This window comes from Cyprinus carpio, chromosome A23, assembly GCF_018340385.1.
Source record: "Cyprinus carpio isolate SPL01 chromosome A23, ASM1834038v1, whole genome shotgun sequence".
Classification (NCBI taxonomy): domain Eukaryota; kingdom Metazoa; phylum Chordata; class Actinopteri; order Cypriniformes; family Cyprinidae; genus Cyprinus; species Cyprinus carpio.
The window spans coordinates 14,750,903-14,763,339 of NC_056594.1; the positions used below are offsets into that span (position 1 = coordinate 14,750,903).

Sequence of the window (12,437 nt, forward strand, 5' to 3'; positions counted from 1 at the left end):
ATTGATGTGCTCACTCAGCATCTCAGGCTTTGCTTTATAAGAAATTGGCAGATTCCATTTACAGCACTGGAATATATTTGCTTAGTTTGAAAGCAAATTAGTTGACAACACACAGGAAAATGGAGGAAAGGGGATCACGACATGACCTAGGACAGATTCTCCCATTGTGACACAACTCTGATGGTATTCGGTTATGATTTAAGTTTGGAAAACCATGTTTTTTATAAGTCCAAAGGCAGCCTGGTCTGAATTACATGTGGATTTATGAAGTGATATGAAGTTAGATGTAGCATGTATCCCAAGGGGTCAGTAAGCACTGGTTCTTATACCTTACATTACATTATGTTGTAACTACACCATCTAGAACCGGGGTTGGGGGGGGGGGGGGGTGGGGGGTCACCCATTTTAGCCAATATTCCTCTTTGTTTTAAATTTGGATATAAAAAAATCATAAATCTTTTCCCCTAAAACATGCAGATACCCAAATGCCTTCAGAGGTTTCCCATCAGAGTACCCAGGAGAGTTTGAGAAACCAGTGTGAATGATTGTTTCTTTTTTAAGAATCACTTCAGCTGTGTCCCAACAACCTGTGACCTTCTCAAGCAGGCATGATGACAGAGGTCAGCGCATTACACCTGACAGCCACAATCAGCAGGGGTATGTGCAGCTGGAAATTATCATTGTCGTTTATGAGGATAATTAATGTGATCTCCTCATACATCAAGCATTACCAGCGCTGTGTATTGGAAATAAGGGATCTATTATAAGCTTGCTTATGGAACATTTGTCGCTTTATTCATTCTGTCTCTCTTTCTCTCTTGCTCACCCACTTTCTCTTTCTCTCTCTCCTTTTCTCACTCATTTTTAAATCATTAAATAACCATCTCATTCTGTGCCAAAAGGTTTAAATGAAAGGGACTGTATAGCATTACAAAGGCATTTTGAATTAATTCTGCTCTCAGGGTAATTGGCACATGCAACGGCGACAGGCTTTCAGGGTCACCTGTTGTTTTTCATTACAAACATCTGCCTGTGGCACATCGCAGTTTATATGTCTGAAAATATCATAGGGCTGTAAATACTTTTTTTCATATTAGTGTGACTATTCTACTTTTGCCATTCATATTTGCAGTGTTATCTCTCTTATTCATTATCACAACACAGCCAAAAGTGATCAACAATTGGTGTTAGAAAAGTGATTTTATAATATAATTTTGGTCCATTTTCTATGTTTCAGCAGTTAGGATGGCGTTTTTTGTGTGTGTTTTTGTTAATGCCATGATTGTATCTGTCCTTCTTAATATGAATTTCCTATCATCTCAGTGTTACTGGATTGTGGTTGCTTTTGCTAAATTTGTAATATTACAATGATTCTATGTGTTGATAAAACTGTTTATCAATATCCAAAATATACAGTGGGGTCTGAGATCATGAACCATCTCAAAGGGTGCTTACGAGGCAAGCACATGCTGGTCCGAACGGACAACACAGTGACCATTGCGTACATCAACCGAAAAGGTGGTCTGGGCTCCCATCGCATGTCGCAACTCGAGTCGGAAGGTTCTGAGGTCACTTCATGCCATTCACATTCCTGGCCTGCGCAACCATATGGCCGACGAGCTGTCTCAAGCTACGCTCTCGGAAGAGTGGCGATTCCATCCCCGGACAGTCCAGCTGAGTGGGAGACATTCTGAGGTAGACCTGTTTGCCTCTCCAGAGACCTCTCACTGCCTTACACCTTGAAGTGGAACCTGTTTGTCGAGAGATGCCCGATCAGGGTCATGCTTTCCTTTTTGCAGCAAGGGCTGGAGCGAATGCTGTCTCCCTCCACCCTCAAAGTCCAGGTTGCTGCGATTTCTGCGAACCATGACCCCCTAGAAGGGAAGTCGGTAGGTAAGTATGAGCTGGTCATCAGATTCCTTAGGGGGGCCAGAAGGTTAAATCCTCCCCGGCCCCCCTCCATACCCTCTTGGGACCTGTCTCTAGTGCTTAAAACACTACAGCAGGGCACTCTGTTGAGCTAAAGTTTCTTTCATTGAAAATTCTGCTCCTGCTTGCACTGGCCTCCATCAAAAGGGTAAGGGACATTCACGCATTTTTGGTCGACGATTCATGCCTAGAGTTTGGGCCGGCTGACTCCCAGGTAATCCTGAGGCCCCGGCCCGGCTATGTGCCCAAGGCTCCCACTACTCCCTTCAGGGATCAGGTGGTGAACCTGCAAGCACTGCCCCCAGAGGAGGCAGACCTATTCCTAGCTTTGTTCTGTCCTGTCCGAGCCTTGAGATGCTACGTAGACCGGACACAAAGCTTTAGGACCTCAGACCAGCTCTTTGTCTGTTACGGAGGCCGGCAGAAGGGGAAGGCCATCTCTAAGCGGGTAAGTCGTGGCCTAGTGGTTAGAGAGTTTGACTCCTAACCCTAAGGTTGTGGGTTCGAGTCTCGGGCCGGCAATACCATGACTGAGGTGTCCTTGAGCAAGGTAACGAACCCCCAACTGCTCCCCAGGCACCGCAGCATAAATGGCTGCCCACTGCTCCAGGTATGTGTTCTCGGTGTGTGTGTGTGTTCACTGCTGTGTTTGTGCACTTTGGATGGGTTAAGCAGAGCACAAATTATCACCATACTTGGCTGGATTGTGGATGCCATCACCCTGGCTTATCAGGCACAGGTTGCGAGCTCACTCTACAAGAAGTGTTGCATCCTCCTCCTCGCTGAAAGATATTTGTAGAGTTGTGTGCTGGGTGACCCCCAACACTCTCGCTAGATTCTATAGCCTTTGTGTGGAACCGGTATCCTCCTGTGTTCTCACCTTAAACAGGTAGTGGCACTGAGAGGCCCCGGTTAGTGTCGGCATACTGTAGACCCTGTTGAGCTCCTCCAACCCCTCGGCAGCCAGATGCGGCAGAACATCCGGCGCTAGGCCCTCACTCGCTGAATCCTTGAAAACCGTTAGAGGGCTAGGTTCCATATGAGTGACCTAAGTGGATCCCAGAAGTTATAGTCCACGTTATAGCCTCAGAGCCCGTGTTTCCCCGGCAGACCTCTGCCATTTCCAAGAGGGATACAATCATCTCCAAATTTCCATATGCACCTAAACAGATGTTCATATGTGTATTTGCTCCTGAGACCTCCTTCGGGAAGGATGGGGCTTCCGCAACGTCCCTGTTCCAAGTGGAACGGGTACGTTTTCCCAGTGTTATCCAATCTCACTGAGCGGGTAGTGCTATGACAAATGTGAATAGTCTTCTTGTTTCGAGCCCCGGCCTACACCAAAAAGGGGCGCAGGTGGCTCACACAGGGCACTGGAAGGGGCAGCATCCACCGACGTGACGTTGAGAGTGACCGACTGAAAGGGAACATCTAGGTTACATATGGTAACCCTCCTTCCCTGCAGGAGGGAATGGAGACGTCATGTCCCGTCGCCATGGCTGCTGGTCACCAGCTCAGCTCCTCAGCGAAAACCTGCTATGCATTGCACCGGCTGCCTCTTTATGCTCACTCTGTGATCACTGTGGATGCAATAATTGCATGCCAATGTGCATTGGCTGGTTTAGTTTACACTCGAAGTAGACTGATCTCTCGAAGCGAGATCCCAATTTGTCGGTCACTGACATGACGTCTCCGTTCCCTACTTCAGGGAACAAGGGTTACCATATGTAACCAAGACGAAATCTAGGACAGAATTCACTGAAATCATATTTGAATCTGCAATCAATACAATCAAGCATCTTTTATATTTATACTTGTGAGAAATAATTTCCTTATGGCATGTTTACCAAACAAATAATTATTTAAATATAATATTATTTATATTAATGTTTTAAATTTATACTGTATAATTGTATTAATTAGATATATTTTAATAAATTAAAATAAGTACTTATAGTAAATGTGCTTTAGAAGTTGGGATATGTCTTGGAATTGAATAAAGAGAACTGCAGTTTTAAATGAGAAAAACATTAAGATAAGACATTCTTGCCAATGCAAATCCAAATCAGATTTAAATCAGGAATCTGTTAGATGATTGGCTGAAATCTTAACAAAGTTTAACCTTATTAGAAATGTTCAGTCTTTTTCAGATTAAAATAATCCCCCCTAAGAGCCTACAATCATTTCAAAATCAGCTTGTAATGTTTATGTTAATATGTATATTTTCTTGATCCATAAGTTCACAAAGGTGGTGCCAATTTAAAATGAGAGATTTATCATTAAACACTGAATATATAATGTACATTTTTACTGAAATATTTAAATATATTTATAATAAATCAGATATTAAAAATATTTATAAAAAATGTTAAATAAGTGCAATGTAGATCTACATAACCATCTTGCTAGTAAACCTGTTAGTGAACTGCACCATTTGAAAAGTTTTATCAGAATACTTATATAAGAATAATATTTTTATTATTCTTAGCATGCTAACTAAACTTGTTCTATCAAATACAGGATACCCATGTGTGCTTGTAATGATGACTACTTGCTGAAACTTTCCAGGTGTTCACAGAAGAAATGACACAGTCCTGTTCTGTGGTGATGCAGAGAAAAATTACGGTGATGCGCCCAAAAACACCGTCATCTATTCTGCCACCAACACCATGTCCATGCTCTTCAGATCAGATTACTCCAATGAGGACTGATTCACAGGCTTCCAGGCACTTTTTTCCGCCGAAGGTGATGGAAACAATGGATTTACAGCATGACTGTCTCTCTCATGGCATGATTGTTCCTTCTATTGCTGTCACCTCTTGCTGTAAAGAGTAAGGATTAAACTAGATATAAAATTTAAAAAAAAAAAAAAATTAAAAAACAGACATTAAAAAATCTAATATTTACGTTTTAACTTTTTATAATTTTGTATATTCTAAAATGAAATAGATTACATTTTATATATACTCACACCATTATATCATACATGTGTTGATCTTAGTTGAAGTCCAAATCCATATAAGTGAGAACTGTTGCTAAACAGCCTCTTTTTACTCTTATAGACATTGATGAGAGCCTGAGCACTGTTGATGGAGAGCCTGTGTGTGACCATAATTGCCATAATTATGTGGGGGGCTTTTACTGCACTAGCAGATTGGGATACCAACTCCATGATGATAAAAGACACTACCCTGGTAAGATACTGTACCGGATACCAGAACAGATGAAACCCCTGGGATGTAGTCATTTCTTCTCATTGATCATGAAATATATGGGGCATTATATGATATTATATACAATATTGTGTACATTAATTTTCAAGCTAGTTACAATAAATGCATCAAAAATAGCATGTAAAGCACTGAGGCACATTAAAGATTGCTTATTGCTTTCTGTTCAATGAAACATAGTTTTGATAGACCATCAATGATTCTATGCACACTGATTGCCATTAAAATCTTAGTGCTATGCAAGCTTCCACTGTTGTATACTCACATAGTGTATACTCAATATTTTATACTCACAACTGTGGTAGAATATTATATAGTATATTATATATAGTATATTATATTCAACCATCAGGTACCTTCAGTGTTGATTTTGTCCTGTCATGTAACACTTCCTCAAGATTTAATTTTGTGTTAATTTTCTCACCATTTTTCATACATGCCCAAAATGGAAATTGTGGTGGCCACTGAAACTAAACACATAAGCGATTGCGCATAGAGTCCATTATTGGCTACCAGATCCATAAAATCTTTTATGCAACTAAAAGCTCTCTTAAAGTGATAGTTCACCCAAAAATGACAATTCTGACACCATGTAATCACCCTCGTGTTGTTCCAAACTTGTTTCTGAACTCAAAAGAAGAACTTATAAAAACAGTTTCAACTCCTTGTGTGTGTACAATACAAAACAACATTGAATTTCATGTACTTTCATTGTATGGATAAAAAAACAAAAACATAAGAATGAGTAAATGACAATAGAGTTTAATTTTTAAGTTAGCTTAATCTTTTTAAAAGTGACATTAGGCTTTAAAAAGGTACTATAAAATATAACACATTATTATAATCACAATTTAATTGAAATTTTAAAAAATGTACTATAGCACCTTTAGCATTATCACTGATCTATGTCCATAATAAATGCATATATGAGCAACAGACTGTTTCTTTGTCTGTAATCTAAGATATGTAAACATATTTATACTTAACACAGCTTCTGTCGGTATAAGTTCTGAACAAATCCTGGTGTTTCAGGAAATATTGTCATACAGCTCAGTACTGATTTATGCTCCAGTAGTGACTCTTGTACATTACAGACCTATTGAAACAGCGGTCACAGCAGCAGGCCGGGCAGCCACGGCTCACCACACACTATCTATCAGCCCTGTCAACAGCTCTTGATTGAGCTAGCATAGCCTATAATCGGGCGGGAAATAGAGTCACCAAATAGGGGTTTGTTATATCATTGATAGGGTTGCCACAACTAACCGCATGGCATTTTTCGATATAAGCGAGGGTTGTGTAGGGTTTCAAATAGACAAATTTACATTTTCGACTTCCCCTCAGGTTGTGAAAACTTCTGGCAGAAATGGATTAGTCCCAAAAACTCTCATTTAAAGTGCTAATGTTTACTGTGATTCTGGACAGCGCTAACTGGCTTTAGCCTGAAGCGTGCTTCAGAAATAGACTGATGATACTTTGGGCAGCGTCTCGCTGGTTTGCCTGTATAAAGTAGTTGATCTCTGTCACTCTAAGCGAGTCTGGGTTAATTACCATTGGTTCCTGAGGGAACAGTATTATAGGGATCATTTGAAAATTGATACCTGTTTTGAGCTGTATACTGTGCTAATGGTGGGTAATTAATCACAATTACCAGCCTAGACATGCTTCTAAATTGTTTTTCTTTGCTAATGGGGAAGATAGAGACATCACATCATATTGCGCAGAAGGGAAGACAGAAACAATGACTTGTGTCTGAATCATTTAATCATATGAATAAGAAGACCTTTGCCCTTCTCAGATGAAATTCCCCATTTATAGCAATTATGTGTAGCATCTGCACTTGTTGGGGTTCATTTATTAAATTAATAGTTTGGCCAAAAAAAAAAAAAAAACCTTAATGTTCCAAACTGGTGTGACTTGCTCTCTTTGGTGGAACACAAAAGGATAAATGTGATCTAAATTTGACTTGTGTGCTATATTCTAAGTGTTCTGAAGCCATTTGATAGCTTTGCGTGAGAAATATAAGCCTTTATTCAATGAAAATCTTCCCATCTAGTAAGCTGTTACATTAAGAACTACTACTACTGGGTCATTGAGACAGCTCTTGAATTAAACATTCAGACTGAATCAACTGATTTGTTTTAACTCAAAAAATGTATCACTGCATCTTTCATGAGTTTTTATGAATAATAGTGCTTTAGTATATGTTGCTTTTGTAATAAAGTTATTTTGAAACTTTTTTTTGTTCTTTTGTGCCCTTTAAAGCCTTCCTTTAGCTTACATAGAAGAGCATTGTGCTAGCAACACAAAGATCATGGGTTCAATTCCCAGGGAAAACAAGAACTAATTAAATATGTCCATTGAATCCAGTGTAAATCGCTTTAGGTAAAAGCATCTGCCAAATGCATAAATACAAAAATAAATATATAAAGCTTAAAAGCTCCAGTCCCCATTCATTTTAATGGCATGGAAAAGAGTGAACAAGAAAGTTTTCAAAATTTCTTCTTTGTGTATCATGAAAGAAAGTCAGTCAAATGGATTTGCAGCAACTTGATGTTGATGATGGCATTTTTATTTTGTGAATAAACAGGCACAAATGAATATGTATGTCTTGTTATTGTATTCGATATTTCAATAACTACCAACTGATTTTTTTTTTAATCATAAATGGTCAGTTATCAAAACATGGGCCCTAAATGCATCCCATAATACACAGATTAGTTGGTAATAGCGTGCAGTGAATGTAAATAACAAAAACAGCCATAATTTGAGGCCTCCTGCGATCCTTGCATCTAAAGTTGTTAAGGTTTGAGTAAAGATGTTCATTTATTCATTGTGTCCTTTTACACATCACTCAGTCATATCGATAGGATAAATGCAAAAATAATAGCAAATTTACGACCTGAAAAATCTTTGTATTTTGTATTTGTATCATTAATAATTGCCACATGTTATGTTTGTAACTCTTCATAAATGTCACTCTAAAAGTAGTGACGGAAAGCCCTTTCTCTGGCCATTTTACAGGTGGAAAGGTTTATTTACTTCTGAGCATCCCAAATCAATGTTGCAATTTCCTGCATCCTTCAGTGTTAAATGTGGCATGGATATAGTTGTCTGTTGAACATTTGTGTGTGTGCTCTTGACAATTCCTAGTGAGTGTGAAAATGCATTTTTTTCTTAGTGGGCAGGTGTTTCAGGAGAGGTCAGGAGAACTGAGCAGTCCAGAGTACCCAGGTGTTTACCCCAAGATGAGCCAGTGTGATTACAATATCAGTTTGATGGAAGGCTTCCAAGTAACCCTGGACTTCCAGGACCTATTTGATGTGGAGACCCATCCTGAAATCCACTGCCCTTATGACATCCTTAAGGTCTGTTATTTTACAATCAACAAGCACTGACAGCACTCTAGCTAGGATGGTAGTTCAAACAAAAAGCAACAGGCATAATAGTATGTGTGTGGACAGATGTGTGGGTCACTTTAATGGGGTCCTTGTGGGTCCATGGGAATTCTCTATACCTCTGCCTGATAAAACAGAGATTGGAGAGATTATATGGAGCAGTTCACCTCAAAATTACAATTCTCTCATTTAAAAAAACCCATAAGAATGGCTTTCTTCTTCAGAACACAGAAGACATTTTGAAAAATGTTTGGAACAACATGAATGTTGGAAACATTCCAGTGTTGTTGGAAACATGTTTGGAACGACACAAATTACAAAATTTTAAGTTTTGGGCAAAATATCCTTATATTATGTTGTGGGTCAGTTTGACTAATCGTTGGAAATACTGCTAACCTATGGTTTCCTTGAAATTGTGTGACTTTTTCAACACTCTGATGTGTTGTGCAATGTGTGTACAAAATTTCTATTATGATTATGATGTTTGCGAGACAATTTGATTTCATTGTTAAAGACCGATATATGGACCTAATTCTTTTTTTTTTTTTGTCATCATGTCAGTTTATGAACACTCACTGAAGGTATTTACATTTATGCATTTGGCAGACACTGTTTATTTGAAGAAATTTACATTGCATTGAAGGCATATGTTTTATCAGTTTATGCATTTTATCAGTTTGCTGGGAATTGAACCCATGATTTTGGTGTTGCTTGCGCCATGCTCTACTGTTTGAGCTTCAGAAAAGCACATAGAACAAGTGCTTTTCTAAAAATTTTCTGTTTAAAATGTAACAAAAATAGTTTACTGTTAATAATATAATAATACTGTTGCTAATACTGTTAACACTATTTACAGTTTATAAGAAAAATGTTAGAAATGGTTGTTAAATACAGTTAATTATATACAATCATATCTTCTCCTGCTTTTTTTGCAATGTGTGAGAAGTATTAATGTTGAAGATTTGTGTTTTTAACAGATTTTTTTCAGTGTGATTTTTGTGTGACCCCCACAATAAAAATCTTACCCAGATTTTAACAATGAAAATACAGTGATTAAAGTGTAACCACGAACTAAAAAGAACTATAAGACGGTTAACTCTTATGTGTAATTGATGTTTACTGAATGCAATAAAATATTTTATATGGTTCATAGAATCCCCACAAACAGTCATATATTGTTGCACTATATACTGAGCTACAATAGTAATACAATAGTAAAATATATAGAACAGTTTATAGTACATGGTACAAGTACTGTTTGAAGAGAGCTATAATATGCCTTCTAGTGTCCTTGTTGGGTGTTAAGAAAGATTGATTTTAGAGTGGTTTACACACATAAGGCTCTCCATGAAAATAAGCATGATAAGTGTTTAAGAGTGTTTACTTTCAGCACTGATTTTTATACTCTGCATCAAAGCTCATTTGATTTTAATGACTAAATCCAATCCCATTTTATGGTGTTTAACAGCTTGTTATAGCTGTGGTCTTTCATTTTAGCTTTTTTCCCCCCTTGACTGCCTATGGTCTCCTCAGCACTGGTGATAAGCGTCAGACTACTCCACTAATCACTGACCTGAAAGCTGTTGAATACATAATGTATGCTCTCTCATGCCCTCCACAACAGCTTATTATTTCTCCTCACCCTCCCAACTCCCAAGAGACTTGTTTATCTGTTGCCATTTGTATTCACTGACAATTCAAACTGTTTTGTTTAAGATCACTGCAGGTGAGAGGGAGTACGGACCATTTTGTGGCAAGACCCCACCAAGAAAAATAGAGACGGGAACTCACAAAGTTCATGTGACCTTCTGCTCAGACCACTCGGGGAAAAGCAAAGGTTGGAAGATCAAGTATACTAGCACAGGTAGTTTACAACACCCTTTTCTGTTCCATTATATGATAAGTAAGGGATAATGTTCCCAACAGCAGTAAATATTGCAAATGTTTTATAACCATACCTGTAAATTGCCTTAATACTTCTTTAAAAAAATAAATAAATAATAATAAATCCAATAAATAAATAAAAATCCAGTTGATTTTCTCCAGAGTGGAATTTAATGATAAATTAAAAACTTTAAAGAAGACCAACTAGGAGCTATGAGATTGTTAATAGCTGAAGCAATTAAATATAATATATTTAGGACAATTAAATACAATTGATAATAATTGAAGCAATCAGCCTGCATTATTTCAATGTATTTTGAATAACTGCATTCACCAATATGCAGGAATACCTAGTGAAAAACTACATTACACATGCAAAGAAATCTCCACCAGTCGGAGAATCTCAATAAGTCAAATGAACTCTTTAGCGTCTGTCCACTCCCATGAAGCACTGTGAATGACGTAATCAGGTCAATAACCCTTCAATTTACTTAACTGTATATACATGCATATGCTGCAGTAAATATAAAATATGTTGCTTCTACATATAAAACCAACATCTTCAAAATAATATTATATTTCTCCATAGTTTTAATTTAATTGTAATCTGCAATGCTTCGTGGGACGGTAATTATTTCCCTCATTAAAGCTGTCTTATACTTTTGACTTTTTGCACGATTTTAGTATATTGCATCAAAATTTGCATCAAATTTAGTATTTTAGTATTTTCTATCAAATTGAAGGTTGACATGTTGTGAGTCTCCTCGTTGGTTTGGTTCATGACATAACTCTTAAAGACTTTTTAAAACCATTTGGAAAAATACTTGCTGAAAAAGTGGGTCGGCAATGCATTCTGTTAAGAAGTGGCTGAACACTGAATACCACGACTGGCCAATCAGAATCAAGTATTCCTGAGCGTGTGCAATATTAATAGTTAATATGAAGGTTTTTACCATTTATGTGTTGTGTGGACTCTCTGTCAAGCACATTTCAAGTAAATGTATCTGACTCAAAATAACATTTTAAGATGTTATCAAAATGCTAATTAACACAGTACAATTGAAATGTTCAATGCATTTTTTTTTACTGTTGTATGCATGTCTTTATTGTGAGTGTGCCCCAAAATGGTTACATATTATAAGGCTGTCAGTGTTGTGCAAAAAAAATAATTATAAAAAAAAATAATAATAATAAAAATAATAATAATAAAATAATAATAGTTTAAAATGATGAATAGTTTTGGAGTTGGGATTCAGATCTGATGGCTGTCTGAAAATACATTTTGGACATGATATTTGGCCTGTTTTCCAGCATGTATGTTTTTATTACTGTTCCCTGCTTTCATAGCGCAGCCATGCCCAAACCCTGTGGCTCCTCAATACGAACGTATTCAGCCCCAGCAGTCTCAGTATATCATGACGGACACTTTCTATGTCACTTGTGATATGGGCTATGAATTAATCCTGTAACCTTTTACTTTCTCTAAGATTTAAGAAAAGGAGCTTGGTATGCTTTTTATGGACTTAAAAGTGACTTTTTGCATCTTTAGGGGGAAGAAGCTTTGCCCTTTTATCAAGCCAAATGCCAGAAGGGTTCAGTAAGTTGTTCAAGAATCCCAGATAAGCATGAAGTGTATATAATCATCAATGGGGGTTTACTTGTGTACCAAAGAGGAGGTACGTTTTAAAACCTGAGGTGTTATTTCAAGCTAAAGTGAGTGAAATTCTTACTGCAAACTCTAAAAATAATTCTTTGTTGAAATAGATGAAATTGTTTTTCATGGAAAAAAAAAACAACAACAACAATAAATGCACTTGGTAAAATGAATGATTATGACAAAGTAAAGATCATTTCAGAATACTTGAAACAAAATTATGTGACTTGTTTTTATAGAAATCAAGATTATTATTATTATTATTATTATTTATTTTTTATTTATTTTTTTGAGGTGTGGATTACTTTGAGATATTTGTTTTTCAAGTAAATTAATTTTATT

The 12,437-nt window shown here is 37.2% G+C and overlaps 1 pseudogene; it reads left to right on the forward strand.

The window, feature by feature from the left end:
* Nucleotides 1–3,424: 3,424 nt before the first annotated feature.
* Nucleotides 3,425–12,437, forward strand: part of LOC122134371 — a 10,407-nt pseudogene continuing 1,394 nt past the window's right edge.